We start from the raw sequence: 22,325 nt of genomic DNA on the forward strand, positions 1-22,325 counted from the left end.
TTTCATCCTCATGGCCACAGGACAGCTGTTAATCTCCAGGCTGCTATGCGGATGAAAAGCAAGATGGCTGCTAACCTTGTTTTCCAGGCAGGAGAAAAGGCCAAAGGCTTCTTCCTAAGGTGTTGTCCATTGTTCAGCAAGAGAAGGCTTCTCCCAGTGCACTTTTACATACATCTCATTATCAGTACTGTCACATGGCCACTATTAAATGCAAAGAAATCTGAGAAGGTAAGTGTTTTAGCTTTTGAGCCTCTATGCTAAAGGAATACAGGGCAGATAAAAGGGATTGCGAGTGACTTCCAGATAGCTAATTCAATGCCTGCCGCACGTTGGTTTCTCATCTGCGCAATAGAGACAAGAGCTAATATGACTAAATGAACATAGACACTTCAGGCTTCTATTATTATCAGATTACGTGATGTAGACTACCTTAAATATTGATTGCTGTGTAACAAATTACCCTGAAATTAATGCAGTAAAACAATATTCATTACTTCACAGTTTCTGTGGTTTGGGAATCGCAGAGTAGTTTAGCTGGGTGATTCTACCTCAGAGCCCCTTACAGGACTGCAGTTAAGGTATCAGCCAGGGCAGCAGTCATCCAAGGCTTGACTGGAGCTAGTGGGTCTGCTTCCAAACTCACTCCTGTGGCTGTTGACTAGAGACTCAGTTTCTTGCCACGTGGAACTCTTCACAGGGCTGCTAACAACACAGCAGCTGACTTTACCTAAAGCAAAAAATCCAAAAGAGGGAGGAGAGACTGAGAACATAAAAAAGCATGCCCAAGATGAAAGCCCCAGTGTCTTTTATGACCCAAGCTTGAAAGTGGCATATGATCACTTCCACCACACATACCAACCCTAGTGCAACGTGAGAGGGATTTGTACAAGAGTGTGTAAGAATCAGGAGGTGGGGATCTTTAGGGGCCGACCCTACTGAAGAAAACTTTAAAAGCTAAAGAGTGGACAAAAGTTGAAGAAGCAATAGTATTTGTGTAGTCTCAAAGTATGCCCCTCAAGATGGTTAGTAGCCACAAAGGTAAGATAGTAACTTTATAGTAGAGGAATCTAGTAGATACCACTTTAATGAAGTGATTAGAGTTACCAGGAATAAAGCTTAATGACTTCAGGAATCCTTAATATGATTTACTGAGAAATATATATTATGCAATAACACTGCAAAAAATACATAACTTTTATGCCAATCATGTGAAAACATCAGACAAACCCAACTAAAGGACATTCTACAAAATAACTTACCAGTACTCTTGAAAGTGTCAAGGTGAAAGATGAGGAAAAACTGAAAAATTGTTACAAGACTGGAAGGGCTAAGGGAGAAACAACTAAATGCAATGTGGAATCTTGGACAACAAGATCTTGACACCAAAAACAATGAGAAAACTAGTGAAATTCAAATAGGGTCTGGAGTTTAATAGTATTAAATTAATGTTAATTTCTGATTTTGATAATTTTTCTATGGTTATCTGAGTTGTTACCATTACAAGAAACATGGTGAGGAATATATAGGAACTGTGCACTATTCATACAACTTCTGCAAGTCTAAAGTTTGTTCAAAATGTAAAGTTTTGAAAAAGGCATAGACTAAGAGAATTTCCCTCAAATAAAAGAAGACTTGAGTTCATATTGAAAGAGCCTACAGAGTACCAGAAAAATTGACCCTTAATCAAAACTAAGACACACCCTAGAAACATTATTAGACTATAAAGATTAAAGTTCTCAGGGCCTACAGACACAAAAAGATCAAACTGAGAAGGACAAGATAATTATACTGTGTCACACTTCACATGTAACATGCAAAGCAGACTCAAAAACCTCAAGGAAAGAAAGAACCCAGTCATTTTAAGGTCGGGTTGTCCTGTGAAGTACCAAGACCATGGAGAAGCAGTTTTAAGCATCCAAATATGAGTGTTTTTTGAGAAAATCTAAAAGTTTTATCTAACCACAAGTTGACTGGGAAGACTTCAGCAAAAAGACCCATAGAGTAGGGGCGCTTGGGTGGCTCAGTCATTTAAGCGTCAGACTCTTAATTTGGGCTCAGGTCATGATCTCAGGGTCCTGGAATCGAGCCCTGCTTCGGGCTCCCTGCTCAGCAGGGAGTCTGCTTGTCTCCCTCTCCCTCTGCCCCTACCCCCACTTTAATGCTCCCTCTCTTTCAAATAAATAAATCTTAAAAAAAAAAAAAAAAAAGAAAAGAAAAAAAAAGACTGATAGAGTGAAGGGAGTAATTCCAGCTCCAAAAAAAAGTTTTGATTATAGACTGCTAATGCTTTTCAGTGACTAGCAGAAAGAAAGAACATCCTCTCTGGAAGGTATCATCCAAATTATTTCTGAAAATATTTCAAATAAAGTGAAGGGACATGATGAGACAATATATATAAGCCAGAATCAATAGAAAAATAATAGTAATGGGCCACAGGGACTCTAGACACTAAAATTGTGATTTTTTTTTAATTTGAAAAAGAACCAATTAGAAATTCTGGTACTGAAAAAATTAAGAATGGAGTTGTTTAATATCATTTGAGACACATCTAAAGGAAGACTTGGTAGACTGGCTTAAAAGTCAGAAGAGTTTAAAAGAAAGTGGATAAGAGAGGTAAAAGTCTTCATAGAGGACATTGTGAAAACTTCAAACACACTTGGAGTTCCAGAAAGATAGGGGAGAAAGGCTGTGTCAGAGACAGTATTGAAAGAGATAATAACTGAGGATTTTCTGCAATTGATGAAAGACATTGAGCCATAAATTCAAGAAATCAGTAGAACCCAAGTAGGATAAATAGAAAGGAATCCATATCGAGACACATCATAGTGATACTGGAAAAAAAAAAAGAAAGAAAGAAAAATCTTAAAAGCCTCTCACTGGAAAAAGAATGAACTACTTTCAAAAGATTTCTGATTTCTCGAGGTGCTGAATGGCTCAGTTGGTGAAGTGTCTGGCTTCTGCTCAGGTCATGATCCCAGGGTCCTGGGATTGAGCCCTGCATCGGGCTCCCTGCTCAGTGGGGAGCCTGCTTCTCCCTCTCCTGCTCTCCCTGCCTGTGTTCTCTCTCTCTCTCTTTGTCAGATAAATAAAAAATTTCTGATTTCTCAATAGAATATTGGAAATAAGCAGGCAGTAGGAAAAAAATCTTCAAAGCATTGAAAGAAAATGACTCTCAACCAAGGTTTCTCTACACAACAAAAATATTCTTTAAGAATGAAGGCAAAATAAAGACATTAAAATAAAAACTGAGAGAATTTAAGAGCAACAGATCCTCCCTAACGAAGGAAAATCCCCCCAAAAGTTCTTCAGACAAAGGGAAAATAACCCTGGTGGATGATTAAATTTCAGTAAGAAACAAAAAAAAAAACAAAAATTGTGGTAAATACGTAAGTATAGCTAAATGAACATATTGTATAAAGTGATTATGATAATACATTATATGGAATTTCAATATGTATGAATGTGAGTGTTTGGCAACAATAGAATGTAAGCTACAGGGATAAATGAAATGTTTCAAATTTCTTACATTGTCTCAGAAAAGGGTAAAGGTAATATTTGCTTAGAAGAAAATGGTTATATATCTTTGTTTCCTTGGAATAGGCAGTAGTTTCTTAGGTATGACACCTAAAGCACAAACAATCCATTACCCCTCAAAAAAAAAAAAAAAAAAAAAGATAAATTGGACTCCATCCATATAAAAAACTTCTCTTTTAAAGAACACTATCAAGAAAGTGCAAACTCACAGAATGGGAGAAAAACATTTGTTAATCATGTGTATGATAAGGCTTAATATGTCAAATATATAAAGAACTCTTACAATTCAACAACCAAAAGAAAACCCAATTAAAAAATGGACAAAGAGGGGTGCCTGGGTGGCACAGTCGTTAAGTGTCTGCCTTCGGCTCAGGGCGAGATCCCGGCGTTCCGGGATCGAGTCCCACATCGGCTCCTCTGCTGGGAGCCTGCTTCTTCCTCTCCCACTCCCCTGCTGTGTTCCCTCTCTCACTGGCTGTCTCTCTGTCACATAAATAAATAAAATCTTTAAAAAAAAAAAAAAAAAAAAGGACAAAGCACCTGAACAAACTTTTTCCAAAGAAGATACACAAGCGGCAAATAAGCACTATTAATAAGATGCTCAGCGTCTTTAGCCATTAGGGAAATGTAAATCAAAACCACAGTACGATATTACTGCATGACTCCTAGGATGGCTGTAGTCAGAACAACGGACAATAACAAGTGCTGACAATGTGGAAAGATTGGAGCCCTCATACTTTGCAGATGGGAATGTAAAGTAATGTTGCTGTGTTTGACAGTTCCTCAAAAAATTGAACATAGTTACCACATGACCCAGCAGTTACACTCTGAATTATATACCTAAGAGAACAAAAAATATATGTTCATACAAAAACTAAAACACAAATATTTACAGAAGCATTATCCACAATAGTCAAAAATGTTACCAACCAATGAATGGATAAACAAAAGGTGCTATATCCATACAATGGAGTATTATTCAAGCACAAAAGGAGTGGAGCACTAATGCATGTTACAGCGTGGATGGGCCTTGAAAGCATGCTAAGGGAAAGAAGCCATAGTCTGCACACAAAAGCTGAGATATCCAGGATAGACGAATCCCTAGAGACAGAGAGTAGATTAGAGATTGCCAAGGTCCTGGGGGAAGAGGAAACAGGGAATGGCTGCTAACAGTAAAAGGGTTTCTTCTGGGGAAGATGAAAATATTCTGGAATTAGATAGTAGTGATGGTTGTACAGCTTTGTGAATATAATAAAAGCCACTGAACAGTACACTTTAAAAAGATGAATTGTGGAGCACCTGGGTAGCTCAGCTGGTTAAGCGTCTGACTCGATTTTGGCCGGCTCAGGTCATGATCTCCGGGTCTCGAGTTGGAGCCCCACATCAACCTCCGTCTACTTGAGATTCTTTCTCCCTCCCTTTGCCCCTCCCCCACTCTCCTAAATAAACAAACAAATAAATAAATAAATAAATAAATAAATAAAAAGATGAATTTTATAGTATGTGAATTACATCTTGATAAAATCAAGGGACAGTCATGTACTCTTAAGGTATTAATATTCATTACTGTTTCTCTAGCCTTCATTTTGCCATGTAATATGGTGGGAAAAAGTATAAGCATTAGAGACAGGCAGATCTGGATTCAAATCCAGCCCAGCACTCACAAGACATGTGGTCCTGGGAAAACCAATTTTGCTGAAATCACTTTCCTGTTTGGGAGATAATACGTCCCTGCTAGGTTGTGGATAGGTGTGATGTGTAGAAAGGTTCTTGTAAAGATCCAGAGCAGCTGGGTCCTCCAAAACAATGAACCCAAACCAAAAAATATGTGAAAAAGATGTGATAGACTGCTGACAATCTCTACAATAAGCTTCTGAAATATTTAGGTCTTTTTATAAACACATGCTATTTACATAATGAAAAAAAGCAGTAGTCTGAACTTGGGAGACCTAGAGATTCTTCAAAAGAAAAATAAAGGGACTGACTTTGGCTCAAGTTCCTTAAGGACCAGGAGGCTTGCTTAATTTACCTCTGTGGCTTTTTACTTCATCTAATATATGGAGATACTCAATACTTTTTGGTAAGTGAAATACAAGATTAATATTATACCTTGGAAAGTAAATTTCTAGGGTAATTTAAGAAATCTTTCATATAGAATAAGAAAGAGAGTAAAACTTCCAAACTAATGTGGGAGTGGAGAATGGGATAATAAAAACCAATCAAAAATAACCTAAGGGACGCCTGGGTGGCTCAGTCAGTTAAGTGTCTGCCTTCAGCTCAGGTCATGATCCCAGGGTCCTGGGATTGAGCCCCGTATCAGGCTCCCTGCTCAGGAGGGAGCCTGCTTCTCCCTCTCCGTCTGCTGTTCCCCTACTTGTGCTCTCTCACTCACTTCTGTCAAATAAATAAAATCTTTTAAAAAAAGCAATGAGCCACCCCAGGAGTTTGAGCAAGGGAGTGATGTTCTCTGAGTTTTGAGGGAAAGAACAATGCTGCACTGTGAAGGAGAATGAAATTATTTTGCTGGTGCACGTGAGAAATAATCAGGATCCGAGGGAAATGCAGGCAAAACCAGGGACCCACAAAAAGGTGCTCAAAAGCCCAGTCTATTGGAGGCTGGAGGTGAGGGATATGAGAGAATTAAAGGTCACTGAGGCTTCTAGACGAGGTGACTGAGAGGGTAATGATTCTCGTTACCACAAGAGGGAGCACAGTGGAGGAAAAGTTTCATTAGGAAAGTGGAGTGGAGTTCTTGGTGGTAGCGCCATGCACGTGGAGCTACCTCGGAGCGAGTGGTCTGGAGCTAGACTCGCAAGCTGGGTAGTTTTCCATGGGGCCATGAGGATAAGACACAGTAAGAGCGGGTAGAGGACAGAGTCCTGGGAACACCTCCATTTAGAAGTATATGTGGGGTATGGTTACCTGGGCTAGCTGGTGGTACTTGCTAGATTAGGCAGGCCAGCGTCTGACTGAGGGATTTGAGGACTGGGTGCAACTCTTAGTGAAAGAGAAGCCAAAGAACGAGTGACCGGGCCAGGCTGGGGAGATGCGAGGCAGGAGATGAAGGTGGTGCCTACCGTCTAGGGGCCGTGTAGCTGGAACAATTTTAATCTCTTTCTACTTAAGGGTTTGTCTCTCAGTGGGAGGTCCCCAACCAAGAATTCCTAACACACTGGGGAGTCTGGCTTTAGGGACAGTTCATGCATAGTCTTCTTCCGTTTACTATCTCCACACACGCCTCCCTGAACGTGCTGCCAGACCCCAGGCTTTTAATTCACTCCTTCCTACTTATTGTTACCTTCCTTACAAGCAAACTGCACTATGAAGGGTAGCAACAGGGAGATTTTTGTGGGATGGGATGGTTCTGTATTTGATTGCGGTGGTGGTTATACAAATTCACACATGATAAAATGGCAGAAACTCACCCATATTTTACCAATGTTAGTTTCTTAGTTTTGGTGTAATACTATGGTTTTATAAGATGTAAGCATTGGGAGAACTGGGTGAAGGATATAGGCTTGTCTCTGTACTATCTTTACAACTTCCTGAAAATCTGTAATTATTTTAAAATAAAGTTTTTTGTTTTTTAAAAGCAGATGATTCTGTATAGTCAATCTCTCTCTGATATCTTTGTTTCTGACCAGTTGACTAACAACAAATTTGGGGCCTTTCTTAATACCCTTTTAATTGGTTTTATCAAATTCGAAGTTTGTTTTTTTCCCCTTGGTTTCAGTTCTACTTGCTCCTAGATCTAACTGTCTGGCTTACAATTCAAATACTACTCTGTCGCCACCATTATACATATTTTACTACTTTGAAAAGGATAGAAAGATATACTATAAATAAGCTATAACTGCATATGTTCACATATATAGGTTTACAGGATACAGCTTCATCAATCAAGGTGTTTAACAATGACCAGATGGGCTTTTTTTTTTTTTTAACTCACCATCAACATGTTTACATAGGCTGTATATCCTTGTATTATTCTGTCCAAAAGACCCTGAAGGATACAATCTTCCCCATTTTACCAACAAGCAAACTAAAACAGTAACAGAAATAATTGCCCTGAGACGATTCAACAGGTGAATGCTCAGGCCAAAGATGGAAGTAAATCTCTCAACTCTTTGAACTGTAACCGTTTACTTAATTAGCCACTTAAAAAAAAAAAAAGTGCTTACCACAAGCAGCAAAAGAAAATCAGGCAGATGCCTAAAAGACATATCAAACATTTCTATCTTCCATGCTCTGTGGAAATTGATGACAGGAAGTAAGATAGAGGAATTTTATGTATTTATTTATTTTAAAGCATCATGTATGTACTGAGGGCCTTAAATTCAAGACCCTGTGCTGCTTGTTCCTAGCAATACAAAGGATTAAAATGCCTGTGTGCTCAAGGGGGTTATTCTGTAGCTGGCGAAACATTAATTCACCTGTAAAAAGTAATTAACATCGCAATTATAGTATGAACCACAATTGGCTAGTATAATAAGAAAATTAAAAATATAATATAGTGAAAAAAATTTATAAAAACTTCCTAGGGTTGGAGACACTGATATTATTGAGGAGTATGGACCATGGCAAAGGGGAAAGGGAAGACGAGATGCAAGAGAAGGTGGGCAATTTGGGGACTGGTGTTCTCAATCTGCTAAAAGGAATAGAAGGAAACTGTTAAGAGCATAGACTTTTCTTCTGCTTACTTTGGTTTAATTTACTCTTCTTTTCCCAGTTTCTAAAGATGGAAACGTAGATCATTAATTGTAAAACTTTCTTATTTTCTTTTCTTTTTCTAAAAAATTTATTTATTTATTTTAGGGAGAGAGAGCAAGCGTGGCGAGGGAGAGGGAGTGAGAGAGAAAAATCTCAAGCAGACTCCCTGATGATTGTGGAGCCTGATGCGGGGCTTGATCTCAGGATCCTGAGATCATGATCTGAGCTGAAACCAAGAGTCGGTCACTTAACTGTGCCACCCAGGTGCCCCAAAGAACTTTCTTCTTTTCTAACAGAGGCATCCAATGCTATAAATTTCCCTTGAAGCTCTACTTCCATTGCATCTCACAAATTTTGATAAGTTGTGTTTTCATTTTCATTTAGTTCAAAACATTTTAAAATTCCTCTTGAGATTTCTTTGACCCATGTGTGATTTAGAAGTGTGTTGTTTAATCTCCAATTTTGGGGGGATTTTTCCAGTTATCTTTGCATTATTGATTTCTGGTCTAATTCTCTGCAGTCTGAGAGCAAACATTGTATGATTTCTGTTCTTTTAAGTTTGTTAAGGTGTGTTTTATAGCCCAGAATGTGGTTGTCTTGGTGAATGTTACATGTGAGCTTGAGACAAATGTGTATTCTGCTGTTGTTGGATGAAGTAGACTGTATATGTCCATTATATTCTCCAGCCGATTGATGGTGTGTTCAGTGCAGCTGTGTTCTTACTGATTTTCTGCCTGCTGCATCTGCCATTTCTGAGACGGGGGTGTGGAAGTCTCCAGCCACGATTGTGAATTCATCTATTCTTCCTTGCAGTTCTATCACTTTTGCCTCACACAAGTTGATACTCTGTTGTTAGGCACATACACATGAAGAATTGTGATGCCTTGTTGGAGAATTAAACCCTTTATCGTTATACATGCTCTTCTTTATCCCTGATAATTTCTTTATTTCAGAGTTGGCTCTGTCTGAAATTAGCTACTCCTACTTTTTTTGATTAGTGTTAGCATGGTACATTTTCTCCATTCATTTAATCTATTTGTGCTTTTATATTTAAAGTGGGTGTCTTGTAGACAACATCATGTTTTTTGATTCACTCAATCTCTTTTAATTGCTGCATTTAGATCATTGATAATTTAAAGTGATTATTGATATAGCTGGATTAATATCTACCATATTTATTACTGTTTTCTCTTAGTTGGACTTGATCTTTGTTCCTATTTTTGTCTTCTACTTTTCCCCTGACTTTTTTTGGTTTTAACTGAACATTTTATATAATTCCATTTTCTCTCCTTTCTTAGCATACAATTCTTCTCCTCCTTTCCCTCCCCTTCCTCCAAGTCTTTCTCCTCCTCCTTCTTCTTCTTACTTTTTAAAATGATTGCCCTAGAGTTTGTGACATACATTTACAATAAATTCAAGTCCACTTTCTAATAATAGTATACAATTCATGGGTGGTGTGAGTACCTTATAATAGCAAAATAATCCTAGTTCCTTCCTCCCATCCCTTGTACCATTGCGGTCCTTCATTTCACTTAGATGTAGGTATACAAAAACATATATATGTATATAAATACACACATAAAACATATATATAAGACTACATAATCCAACATATTGTTGCTGTTATTATTTTGAAGAAACCATTATCTGTTAGATCAATTAAGAAAAACAAAATGTTCTGGGGCACCTGGGTGGGTCAGTTGGTTAAGTGTCTGCCTTTGGTTCAGGTCATGATCCTGGGTTCCTGGGATGGAGCCCCCCATCGGGCTCCTTGCTCAGCAAGGAGTCTGCCTCTTCCTCTTTCTCTGCAGCTCCCCCTGCTTGTGCTCTCTCCCTCTCTCTCTCTCTGTGTCAAATAAATAAATAAAAAATTTTATATAAAAAAAGACCTGCTACTTTTAAAATAAATAAATAAAATGTTTAATTTAACCTTTACTTATTCCTTCTTTGATGTTCTCCCTTTCTTTAAGTAGACCCAAATTTCTGACCTATATTATTTTCCTTCTCTCTACAGAACTTCTAACATTTCTTGCAAGGCAGTTCTCCTGGGCAACAAATTCCCTCCATTTTTCTTTGTCTGAGAAAGTATTTCTCCTCACTTTTGAAGGATAATTTCACAGAGTACAGAATTCTAAGTTAGTGGGGATTTTTCTTTCAACTTTAAATATTTCACTTCACTCTTTCCTTGCTTGAATGACTTCTGAGGAGAATTCAGATGTAATTCTTATCTTTGTTCCTCTTTAGATGGTTGTTTTTCCCTCTGGTTTTTTTCTCTTCGATCTTCTGTAGTTGGAAGATGATGAGTCTAGGTGTAGTTACTGTTGTTAGTTAACCTGCCTGGTGTTCTTGAGCTTACTAGATCCATGGTTTGCTGTCCGATACTAATTTGGAAAAATTCTCGGTCATTACTGATGCAAATATCTTTTCTGTTCCTTTCTTTCTTCTCCTTCTGGCATTTCTGTTATGTGATGTTTCACCTTTTGTAGTTGTCCTACAGTTCTTGGATAGTTTATTCCGCTTTTTTTTTCAGTCTTTGTTCTCTTCACTTTTCAGTGTTCGAGGTTTCTATTAAGATATGCTCTAGCTCAGAGATTTCTTTCTTCAGCTGTGTCCAGTCTACGAGCAAGCCCATCAAAGGCATTCTTCGTTTCTGTTAAGAGTTTTTGATCTCTAGCATTTCTTTCTGACGTTTTCTTAGGACTTCTCTCTGCTTATATTGCCCATCTGATTTTCCATGCTGTCTACTTTATCTGTTAGAGTTCTTAGCATGTTAATCATAGTTGTTTTAAATTCCCGGTCTGATGATTACAACATCCCTGCCATATCTGGTTCAAATGCTTGCTGTGTGTTTTCAAATTGTGTTTTACCTTTTGGTGTGCCTTGTAATTTTTTCTTGATAGCCAGACATGATGTAGTGGGGAAAACAAACTGCTGTAAATAGGCCTTTAGCAACATGGTGGTATGGTGTTGGGGGAGGGGAAGCGTTCTATCATCTTATGATTAGGGCTCAGTCTTTTAGTGAGCCTGTGCCTCTGGACTGTGAACTTCAGAGGGATTTCTCAGTCTTTTTCTTGCTCTTATATGGGACAAATGGCTACAGCTGGTATTTCCCTTGCCCAGGTCAATTAGGCTCTGATAACCCCAGCAGGTTAGGCTCTGCTTAACAAGTTTCCCCTGAGGGCAGGCTTGTTAAGAAGAGCACTGTGCTCTGATGCGTTTCAAAATGGTTTATTTCCCCTCCTCCTGCCAGAAATAGGAGGGATTTTTCTTTGATACTTACTGTGGGAACCTAATCAAGCTCCCGGAGGTAAATCTCATAATATTGTGGGCTCCCCTTATGACCAGGTCCCCCTGGATTTTTTCACTCTGAGACTTGTCCCCACTGAGCCTCAGGCAATTTGTCAATTCCAGTTCGGGTTTTCTCTCCTGGTGCTGGTTCCCACAGGTTTTTTTCCTCCCCAGTCTCTGCTTTAGTCAGCTGCACCTCCCTGTGTTTGCCTGTCTGTCCAGTCTTGGGGGCAGCGGTTTGCCTTGTGTCCTCCCTGCTCTTATGGATCCAAAAAGAGTTGTTGATATTTCAGTCCATTCGGCTTTTTACTTGTTAGGATGGAGTGATGACTTCCAAGCTTCTTCCCTGTGGAAAGGAAAAGCAGAAGACCCAGAGCATAGACTTTAAAATTGGATAATCTCCTAACTAGCTCTTGGATCATAGGTAAGTTATTTAATCTCCCTGGTCTCAGTTCTTTCATCTATAAAATGGGAGTTATAAGGGCACTGACTTCTATGATCATTGGGAGGATGAAATAAGTCAGAATGGAGACTCCCGTGATGCTTTAGATGCTGCAAATATCTTCCCATATTTGGTTATCTGTGTGTACTTTGAAGTCTGCCTATAATGTTATTTATGGAAGAAAAATGCTTGATATTTGATGTCAAATTGTTTACTTTGACATTTGCACTTTGGGGAGGACTTGTAGTTTACATCAGTCAAGAGTACTTGGAAACCTAGAAGAAAGATGGGCAAAGGATATGAATAGGCAGTTCATCGGACCAGTAATCTAAATGATTAATATGTCTATGAAAGTAATGCTCTACCTCACTAACGATCAGGGAAATACAAACTAAGCATAAAGAGATACTCTTCTAGAGAGCTGCATTTTGGCAGTACCCAGCAAAGATACATGTATATACGTGGTGACCCAGCTCTCCCAACCTTGGATGTATATTCCAGAGAAGTATTTCGCACAGGAGATGGATAGGAGGTATGCAGTATTTTTTTGTTGTTCATCACAGAAGAAAAAGATGGATAGAAAAGTAGAAGATACACATTGAATAAACTCGGCACAGTCAGAAATAATGAACTAGCTGTGCACACAGCATGAGAGAGAATTGTTCAAAACCGTAGTGTCAGGTGGAAAAGAAAAGATCTATGGCATAAATCATTTGTATAAATTAAAAATTTATACACATAAAAAACTATATAATTTTTCCAGCTTTACTCAAGTATAATGAACAAATGAAAGTTGTATATATTTATGGTACACAATATGGTTTGATACACAAATACACTGTGAAACGATTACCACAATCAAGCTAATTAACATAGTCATCACCTCACATAGTAATCATTGTGTGGTGAGGACATTTAAGATCTACTCTCTTGACAAAGTTCAAGTATACAATACAGTGTTATTAACTATAGTCGTCATGTTGTCCGTTAGAACTCTAGTGTTTATTCATCCTGTATAACTAGAACTTTCTACCATTTATAATTTTAAAGAATACATTAACAGCAAAGGATAATCACAAGGACATTCTCTAGTTACCTATGTCTGGGGACAGGGGGAGGACAGAAAGGGAAATAGAGGAATTGCAGATGCTGGAAACAAACAAAAAAAAGATGGGTCTTGTGTAGATGGGGGTTACCCCAACTCTATGACCCTAAGACCACCCATCCCCCAAATGAAAGCATCCTCCAGCTTTGTAAGGACAATTAATGTTAGCCATTGTAACAACACTTACTGCCATTGATAGGTAACAATGTGGGGAAAATTTGGGTGAGGATGATGCACATTTTATGAAAAATATTTTATGGAGATCTAATCATCTTTGTGAATTAGGTGAAGTTAAAGTAAACAAACATACTTCTCAAATCATTCGGCTAACCTTTAGTTGGTTAATGCTGAATACAAACTGCACTGGCAGAATGTGGTTTCACAAATGTTTCAAGACAGGGTAGCACGCTGTGTTTTCCTTTCATGTTGATCATTATTATTTAAACATTTGTTATGGAGAGCATAGAAAAGTATACAATTCATAGTTGTTTATCCTAGTGAATGACCACAAAGTAAACATATCACACTACCTGAGGCAAGAAACGGAATGGTACCAGAGAAGCCAGAAGTTCCTCTGTGCCCTACCCCCAATACTGCATCCTCTCCTCCTGTGACGTTTCTGCTTCTAGTGCCATAGCTTACTTTTGCCTGTTTTTGAACTTCACTTTAGCACTTTTAAATGCCTTAGTACGGTAGGAATTTGAAAAACTATCTAAGGTTGAATATTGGATTTATACCTGAAACTTCATTTTATAAGTGGTATTGAAAAAATTTTTAGTTTCCAACTATTCACTACTAATATATAGAAACCATTTTCGTGTGTTGGCTTTGTATCTTAAGACTTTATCAAACTCACCTACTAGTTCTAGGCGCTATTTGTAGCTTTCTTGGGATCTTCCATGAGGACAATCATGTCATCTGTGAATGGGGACAGTTTTTTCCTTTCTGATTTGTATGCCTTTTATTACTTTTTGTTGCCTCTTGCACTAGCTTGGATGTCAACTACGGTATAGAAGAGCAGTTTTAAGAGCGTATGTCTTTCCCTTGTTCTCAGTCTTAGGGGGAGAGTATTCAGTCTTTCACCCACTAAGTATGATGCTAGCCATAGGCTTTTTGTAGATGTCCTTTAATAGAAGTTCTTTTCTCTTTCTGGTTTGCTGAAAAGTTTTGACTGTGAATAAATGTTAAATTTTGTCTAATTCTTTTTCCCCATCAACTGATACTATCTTCAGATTGTTGATAGGATGGATTACATGGATTGATTTTGATTATTGAAACCAGCCTTGCATTCTGAGCATAAACCCTATTTGGTGATGGTGTACTATTTTTTTTTTTTGTATATATTGCTGGATTCAATTAGCTAATATTTCATTGAAGATTTTTGAATCTATGTTTTTGAGGGATATCAGTCTGTAGTTTTCTTGTACTGTCTTTGTCAAGTTTGGGTATCAGGAAAGCGCTGGTCTCGTAAAATAAGTTGGGAAGTATTTCCTCTTCTATTCTGTGGAAGACATTGTGCAGCAGTTGTGTTATTTCTTCTTTAAATGTTAGATGGAATTAAGCAGTGATACAATCTGGGGCTGGAAATTCCTTTTTCAGAAAGATTTTGACCACGGATTTAATTTGTTTAATAGTTTTAAGACTACTTAGATTACTTATTTCATTTAGGGTAAGTTTTGGTAGTTTGAGGTTTTTACAGAATTACTTCATTTTATCTAATGTTTGAGTTTGTGAGTATTGAGAGTTCATAGTGCTCACTTATCCTATTAATGAATATTGAATTTATAGTGATGTCCTCATTTCCGATCTCAGAAAGTTGTGTTTTTTATCATTTTTCTTTTCTGTCTTCTAAAATGTTTATCAATCTTATTGTTATTTCCAAAGAACTAGCCTTTGGTTATGTCAGTTGTACCTATTGTTTTTTCCTGCTTTCAATTTCATTAATTTCTATTCTGATCTTTATTCTTTCATTCCTTCTGCTTCCTTTAGGTTTATTTTTTCTCTCCTCTTCTTCATTTATTAAGGTGGAAGCTAGATAATTGGTTTGAGATCTTTTTCCTTTCTAATATAAGAACTTAATGTTTGGAGATATTCCTTTTAGTTATTGACTTCTAGTTTAATTCCATGATGATCAAAGAACATATATTGTATGACTCAAATTCTTTTAAAATTGTTAAACTTTATTTTATGACCAAGGATATGGTCTATGTTGGTGAACGGTCTATGTGCACTTGAAGGGAATACATATTCTGCTATCGTTGGATGTCAATTAGATAAGTCGGCTGATGGTGATTGTTCAATCAGCAATTATATAATTTTGCTGATTTTCTGTGTACTGTTTCAATCAATAACGAGTTTCAGTGAATGGGTAGAAATTGCACAATAAGTTGTGCAATAATAAGTTACTGTTTTCCGTCTCCACAGAGAATGGAGCAAAAGTTGATGAGTCTTGCAGTGAGAGAATTGATTCAATGTGAGGAGAAACTTCTTAACTGAAGGACAATTAAACACGGAAATGACTTTGCACGGGAGGCTATGGAATCTTGCTCCCATCTGATCTTTAAGAGGAGGCAGCCGCTGTTGTGGGTAACACAGACTCACAGAGTACCATCTTGGAGTGGGATGACTAAACCAGGTGGCCTCTTGAGGTCTGGATCCTGGGGATGATTCCTTTTTGGTCTAGAGAAGTAGAGGGAAATGACCCTTTATTCCTCTTAGGAGTTGATACTGGTTCTCTAAGACTCATGATGTTACTGTAGCCCTCAAATAGGCTTTCAAAACTGTTCTTTTTACACCTGAATCAGAATTACCTAGAATGACTATTCAAAAATGTACCCCAGACCTGGTGACTCTAGAAGAAGTTCCCAAAAATATGCATTTTATTTATTTATTTATTTTTAAGATTTTATTTATTCATTCGACAGAGATAGAGACAGCCAGTGAGAGAGGGAACACAAGCAGGGGGAGTGGGAGAGGAAGAAGCAGGCTCATAGCGGAGGAGCCTGATGTGGGGCTCGATCCCATAACGCTGGGATCACGCCCTAAGCCGAAGGCAGACGCTTAACTGCTGTGCCACCCAGGCGCCCCCCGAAAATATGCATTTTAATAAGTTCTCCCAACTGGTCCATATGCATACTGCAGTTTGAGAACCACAGTCATTTAGAAATGAGAGGCTTTCTTGTTCTGCTACGAATGGGACTTTGAGACATATATAGTTTTGCATGTGATGACTGAGGTCCCTGCCTAAGCTTATTTCCTGGAGGGGAAATACATGTACTGAGAATGAAACTAGAGAATGGAGTTGCTGAAGGATTTAAAGAGGATTTTGGTCAGGATATTCTAGGCCAAGTGGAGGCGTAGAGGAGAGGGAATGAAACAGGGGTTTACTGGATCCTGACATTTGCCAGGTACTCCCATCACAATAAAAAACTATCTCTTGAAACTATTTTTGTCCCTTTTTGTTATATCTTCTTGAAATTTTCTATCCAACCTTTTGTTTTTAAGAAAAAAATTGAATAATACCTTTTTTAAGCCAAAGAAAAGGAACTATTTTTCCATTCCATAGTCAGAATAGATTGAGGACCCAGAATATCTCAAGCAGCGGTGGGACAGATAACCATCTCTTCTCAAATTTTTTGGAAAGAACCAATGGAGCTGGTAAAAACACAATGGAGGAAGATCTCAGAGTCACCTAAGATACAGTTCAAAGCAACTTAATATTATAAGAAGAATCCAAAACACCCAGCATTCTCAAGTTCTACTTTGACCCTGTATATTAAGCATTGTTGTGAAAGTCCTTGATGAAGAAGAACTAGGAAGGAAAGACTCATATGTAGAACATTCCAGATTTCCCCTCCAAGGTCACTGGAGATTCTGTTGGAGCAGGTCCCTGCAGCCCACCATATAGGCTACAGCTCAGCGCTGGGTCACTTTTAGAATCTTCTCCAGACTCCTGCCAAGCTCTGAGCTGCTTATCCCTCTCCTCCTCTTGGCATTTACATGTATCTCTGTTTCAAGTTTGACTGTTTTCGAGTGACTTCCTGCCTCAGTCTCCTCTTGCCCTCCCAAGCTCTTTCCCCTCTTTTCTAGGTTGATACAGGGTCGGTAACGGGCTCCCCTGGATTTTTGTCTCCTCTGCCTTAGACACAGAACCCTGACCCTGTCCATGTGTGGCAGTCAACTCGAGGTCTGGGGACAAGCCTGCTTCTTGCATACTCTGATCTCTGAAACATGCCAGTGTTTACTGTTTAAGTGATCTCAACAAGCCATTTAAGCCCAAATGGAGTAAATTCATCTTTTAGCCCATATCCACAAAACTTGCCCCAGAGTGGGCTGCAGCTAGTCTTTGCCTATGGTGGTTGCAAACTGATTCTAAAAGTTTCTTCCGGTAGATTTATACAAAATGAATTTTTCCCTTGGCAGAGCAGCTTGGTTTGATTTGGGTTATTTGACTACAAGCCCAGAGGCCAAGCATTTATTTAGAAATATTAGGAATCAGCAACACAAATGAGATTGAGTTTTTGTGAAAAGTTAAAGATTTCTCATTTAGGGAGGGAGTTCACAAAAGACCCCATTAGCCAAGCCTCACCAGTAATTAGTCTGATTTCTCAGGCAAGAGGCAGGCTAATTGTCTGCCATCCATTCCAGAGGCCTAGAGACACTTTAAAACCTACCACCCATTGAAAAATATCTTTGGAGAATTTCCTGCTGTGTCTAAAGTCTTTTCTATTAACTAAATGTTCAAACTGAGATCAATATATGAAAATATGAACAAAATGGCTGATTATAAAAGTCTTTTCAAACGGCAAATCTGTGGGCCTGTTAGGACATGTGACTATGAAGAAGTGGGAAGGGGCTGTTACTTAGTAAGCAGTCCTGTCAGATACACGTCATGATCCAGGTTTAGTACAAGAGGGAACCGAAGTTCAAAGAAGGTAAATAATTGTCCCCAAGTCACGCGATGAGTTCGTGGCAGAGCCAGGATTCAGTGAATTCCGGTGTGTGTGGTTTCCACAGCCCAGCGTAGGTCGGGAACACAGCAGCGCTGACTTCGGGGTGTTGGAGGCCGGCCGGTTTGCTGGCTCTCTGCGGACTTGCGGGGTGGTCTAGCTGTCATCGCACAACCCCTCAGGGACAGAAGCCAGGAACCGGGTGTACAGGATAAGACCAATGTTGAAGCCAGTGTAGGTGAGCCGGCTTGGGTCTCACATGTGCTCACCTGCGAATCTGGACTTGTCTCCTCAGTGGCCCCTCTGGGGTATATGTGGGGAAGCACACAGTGTGTGGACTCATAACCGGGCCCTTGGGGGCAGAGGCTATGTTTAAATTGTGCAGGAAGCAGCAGTGGCCCTGGGGCCGGACACTTCGGAAATGCCTAGAGGTTTCTCTCCACGTAGATGGCAGGAGACGTTGGCAGCTCCGGTGTAGACAGCTCCCTCACCTCCCCACCCCCAAAACATTCTTCCCGAGGCATTCAGGAGCTCCCCAGGCTGCAGCCCAGCCGTGGTAGACAGAGAGCACTGATCTCATGACAGCTTCGTCCTCTCCTGACACCAGAGGGGGGCGACATCAGCCTCAGGTGGCCTGTCTGCTCCTGCTCCTCCATGGCGGTGCCTAGTGGCCTCTGCCACTTCCTCTCACACTGTGCCCCAACATCTGTCAACAGTCATCACGCTGCGGTGCAGTGAATTCCCTTCACCTTCTCTTGTGTTCCCAAAGCTCCAGGCCTCCCATTTCTTGAAGCATTTCCATGGGTTGTGCTATCCCTTGATACCTCCTTCAGTCTCATGGGCTCCTAAGAACCCTATAGAAATAGATCTTTGATGGGCCTGTCCTGCTGGCCCCTCAGAAACACCCAGATGTGTCTGAATTTGTAGTAGGGTGGAAGGCAGGTCTGTGAGTTCTCAACGTTGGAGTATCTAAGACTTCATTACTAAAATGCTGATTTCAAGGCCTTACCCCAGACACTCTGATTTGGTAGGTCTGGTGTGCTGGGGCCTCGAGACCGTGTTTTCAGTAAGCTGCTCAGGGATTCTGGCATAGACGGTGGACTGAGAAACCCTGCTGTCTGAGCTGCAGCTCTGCCCTGTGTTGGCTACCTGTGTTCATCTCTCTGGCTGGACGCCAAGCTCCTGATGGGCAGGGGTGAGGGCTCATTCTTCTCCACACCTGCGTGTCTACCCCAGTGCGTGGCACACAGGGGACAGCAGTAAACATCCGGGGGGTGAATGTGAGGAGACTTTTTACCAAGTTAAAGAACTGTTTGAAAAATCATCCTGTCCTGGGCGCACTGTGTTGACAGCAGGCCACCCTGGTTCCCACATGCTGAGAGTAGAATGTAGACAGAGGGCAATGGGAAAAGAATTTTGGAAACCTAGAGAACTAGCTCCCAACAGGCAAACAGTGTTCAGGCCCGAATCAGAGCCACATCGGCTCAAGTAAGTGTCTCTGGAATTGTAACAGAGGGGATATCAGGCAACTCCAGAAAAGTGGGCAACAGACACAGGCTGCATGATGACCAACTGCAGAAAGAGGGGTGTCACCCTCCCTCCTCCCCCACACCCTTCCCCAGACTCTGGTTTCCTCATGCCCTCAGGATTTCTTAGAGGGGAGCTCATTGTTTAAAGGCATTTTTAATTGTTTACAGTATTTGTTGGAGGCCAAGGTGTTTGACCTCAGTGGCAGGATTGGTAATTCCTACTGCAGAGATTCGGCCTTTGTGGAAAAATTGTCCAATACACACAGCCCTTTGAGCCAGTAAATCGTGTGTGTGTGTGTGTGTGTGTGTGTGTGTGTGTGTGTCCTGTCCTTGTTCCATGGTGGAGGGAGGTCTGAGCAGACCACGGCTTCAATCTGGGGAAGTTCCTTGGAGCAAACGAGGTCTTGTTCAGGCGGCTTTCTTGGTTAGGCTTTCTGCCACCGAGGGGCCCTTCTTCCCCCGCAGAAGCCACGTCTCGGAAACCGCGTCCCTGGGCCGCCCGTGCCCTCTGGCTCACCAGAGCCTTTATAGCTGTGGGACTGCGGCCGGAGAGAAGACGCCATCTCTATAATCATAGTACCTCACGGTTGCAGAGCTCTTAGCACGCCTGCCCTTCATGCCCTCCACTGAGCGCCTGCCGCGTGCTGCCTGGCCGAACCTTCCTGACCGAGCTTTGCAGCCTGTTCCTCCACAGAGAAGGAAACTGAGACTCGGGCAGAGTCGCTTGCGCTGGGGGTCACTGCTGGTAGTAGCAGAGCCAGGATTTTGACCCAGGTCCACCCGACCCCCACGCCACGCTCAAATTTCTGTGCTGCGTCTCGACTTTTTGCTCAAACAGTGGAATTTAAGATCGATACGTGTTGGTTGATCAGTTAGTAATGACAGCAGATTTGTCCGTTTTGCGAACCGGACGTGGGATGGGAGCGTGTCTTCCTTAGTCCATCCGGATGCCTTTCCCTGCCGGAGGCCCGAAGTGCTTGCACCGTCGAGCTCTGGCTTTGGAATTATAGGCAAGTTAAAGCAGGCCCCGGCTCGCGAGGGCCGATGTGCCCGAGGGGCTTCACAGAGATGTGGCTTCGTGTCCTCCACCAAGTTCCGAAGGTTCAGTGAACGTCGCAGAATCGAAAAACTGCAGCTGCATTTTTGAACTTCTTGTTTGGGAACGATTTCAAACTTACAAAAAAGCCGCAAAGATAAAAATAATACAGCAGCCCCTATATTGTCTTCAGTTTCCTCCACTTGCTTTATCATTTGCATGTTTCTCCCCCACTCCATATATATGTACATTTATATAAAACGGCTCAGAGAAAAATGTCAGGTATATATAATATACATCTGTATTTATTTCTCTCTCTAGCCATACGTACGTATATGTATGTATGTAAAATGTAGTTTTTTCCCAAACAGTGTAGAAGTGAGTCCCAAGCTTCATGGCCCGTTACTCCTAAATATTTCCGTGTGTCTTCTAGGACTAGGAGTATCCGATTACATAACCACACGGCCCGACAAGCTGCTTTTACCTGATCTACCCTCGTCGCGTCAGTGTTGTTAGTTGACCTGTCCGTGTCCTTTCCGGCACTGCCCCTCAGTACAGGCTCCGGTCTAGGGTCAAGCCCCACATTTGGCGGTCATGTCTTTTTAGCCTGCTTTAATCTGGCTTTTATGATGTCGATCCCCTGTCTCTCCCACACCATTTTTTTTCCTTCACAAATTTGTGTCTCATCTTCGCGCAGGGGCAATGCTGCTCTTCCCGGTATCGTTCCAGCTTGCGTCTAGCTGCTGCCAAAGTGAGTACCGCGTGCCGTTTTGTTTTGTAGCCCGTTCTCCTTCTGTGCTTGGTGTTTCCTCACGGTTACACTGGTTGTATCATCACAGCCAGAACGCGGTCTGGATGAGGGGTGTCCCGTCCCCCCACCTGGAGCCGCACCATGGCCTCTGTCCCGTGTAGGTGATCATTTGGACCACCCAGTCAAGGTGTTGGATAATTTCTCCATTGTCTACTTTCTGGGGTCCCCCCCCCGCCGACACCAGTGAGCCCTATGTGGGGAGTCTCTGTTAGATGACACAACTACTATCCGAACAGCAACTCTCGTAAGAGCACTGGCCCTGTGCTGAGCGCTGCGAGTTACAGACGGGCCTCTTTTGCTCCTAGGGAGGCTCCTTCCGTTTCTCCTGACCTACTCCCGCCTTCTCTCGGCTCAAAGCCCTCCCCTGGGTGGGCTGCTTCGGGAGCTGGGATCGGGTCTGCAGTTGTTGGTGCTGTGATTAGGCAGCTGCAGATGGAACTGGGGCAGAGAAAGAGAGAGAAGAAATGTTAATTAGAGGGCCCTGCTGAGAGGGGGAGACTGCCTCCAGAAGCCTGGCTCAGCTCCAGGAAGGGAGAAGCCGACTGGAGCGGAGGGGAGTAAGGAAGTTATAATCACTGAGCTGCACTAGGAAAGCGTGGCCTGGTTCCGTGAAACTGAGCCCCGAGCCCCCGCCTCCGACTCTGTGGGCCCCAGGGCTTCGTCTGCAACATTCTCAGGGGGCAGCAGCATCCTGGAGCATCTGAGGGAGGATGCCCTCTGGAATGGGGCCAACGGTCGCCAAGGCTTCTAAAAGACCACAAAACCCAACAGCCTCGTGACAAAGAAGAACAAGTCCCCACTTTAATCGCTTCAGAGCCCCCAGAGGAGCCACGTGAACTCCCGTTCAGACCCTGGTTGTGCACAGCCGTTCCAGGACCAAGTGGGTGCCAAGGTGCCTGACAGAGCTGAGCTGTGCTGGAA

At 41.3% G+C, this 22,325-nt stretch overlaps 1 non-coding gene across 1 annotated transcript; it reads right to left on the reverse strand.

Annotated features, from left to right (window-relative positions):
• Positions 1 to 21,245: 21,245 nt before the first annotated feature.
• LOC123783441 (U6 spliceosomal RNA) lies at positions 21,246 to 21,352 on the reverse strand. Its single transcript, XR_006777205.2, has one exon. It is a non-coding gene; the product is annotated as a U6 spliceosomal RNA (small nuclear RNA).
• Positions 21,353 to 22,325: the final 973 nt, after the last annotated feature.

The sequence above is a fragment of the Ursus americanus genome, chromosome 1 (genome assembly GCF_024610735.1).
Source record: "Ursus americanus isolate L20-20 chromosome 1, mUrsAme1.1.p, whole genome shotgun sequence".
In the NCBI taxonomy this organism is placed as follows: domain Eukaryota; kingdom Metazoa; phylum Chordata; class Mammalia; order Carnivora; family Ursidae; genus Ursus; species Ursus americanus.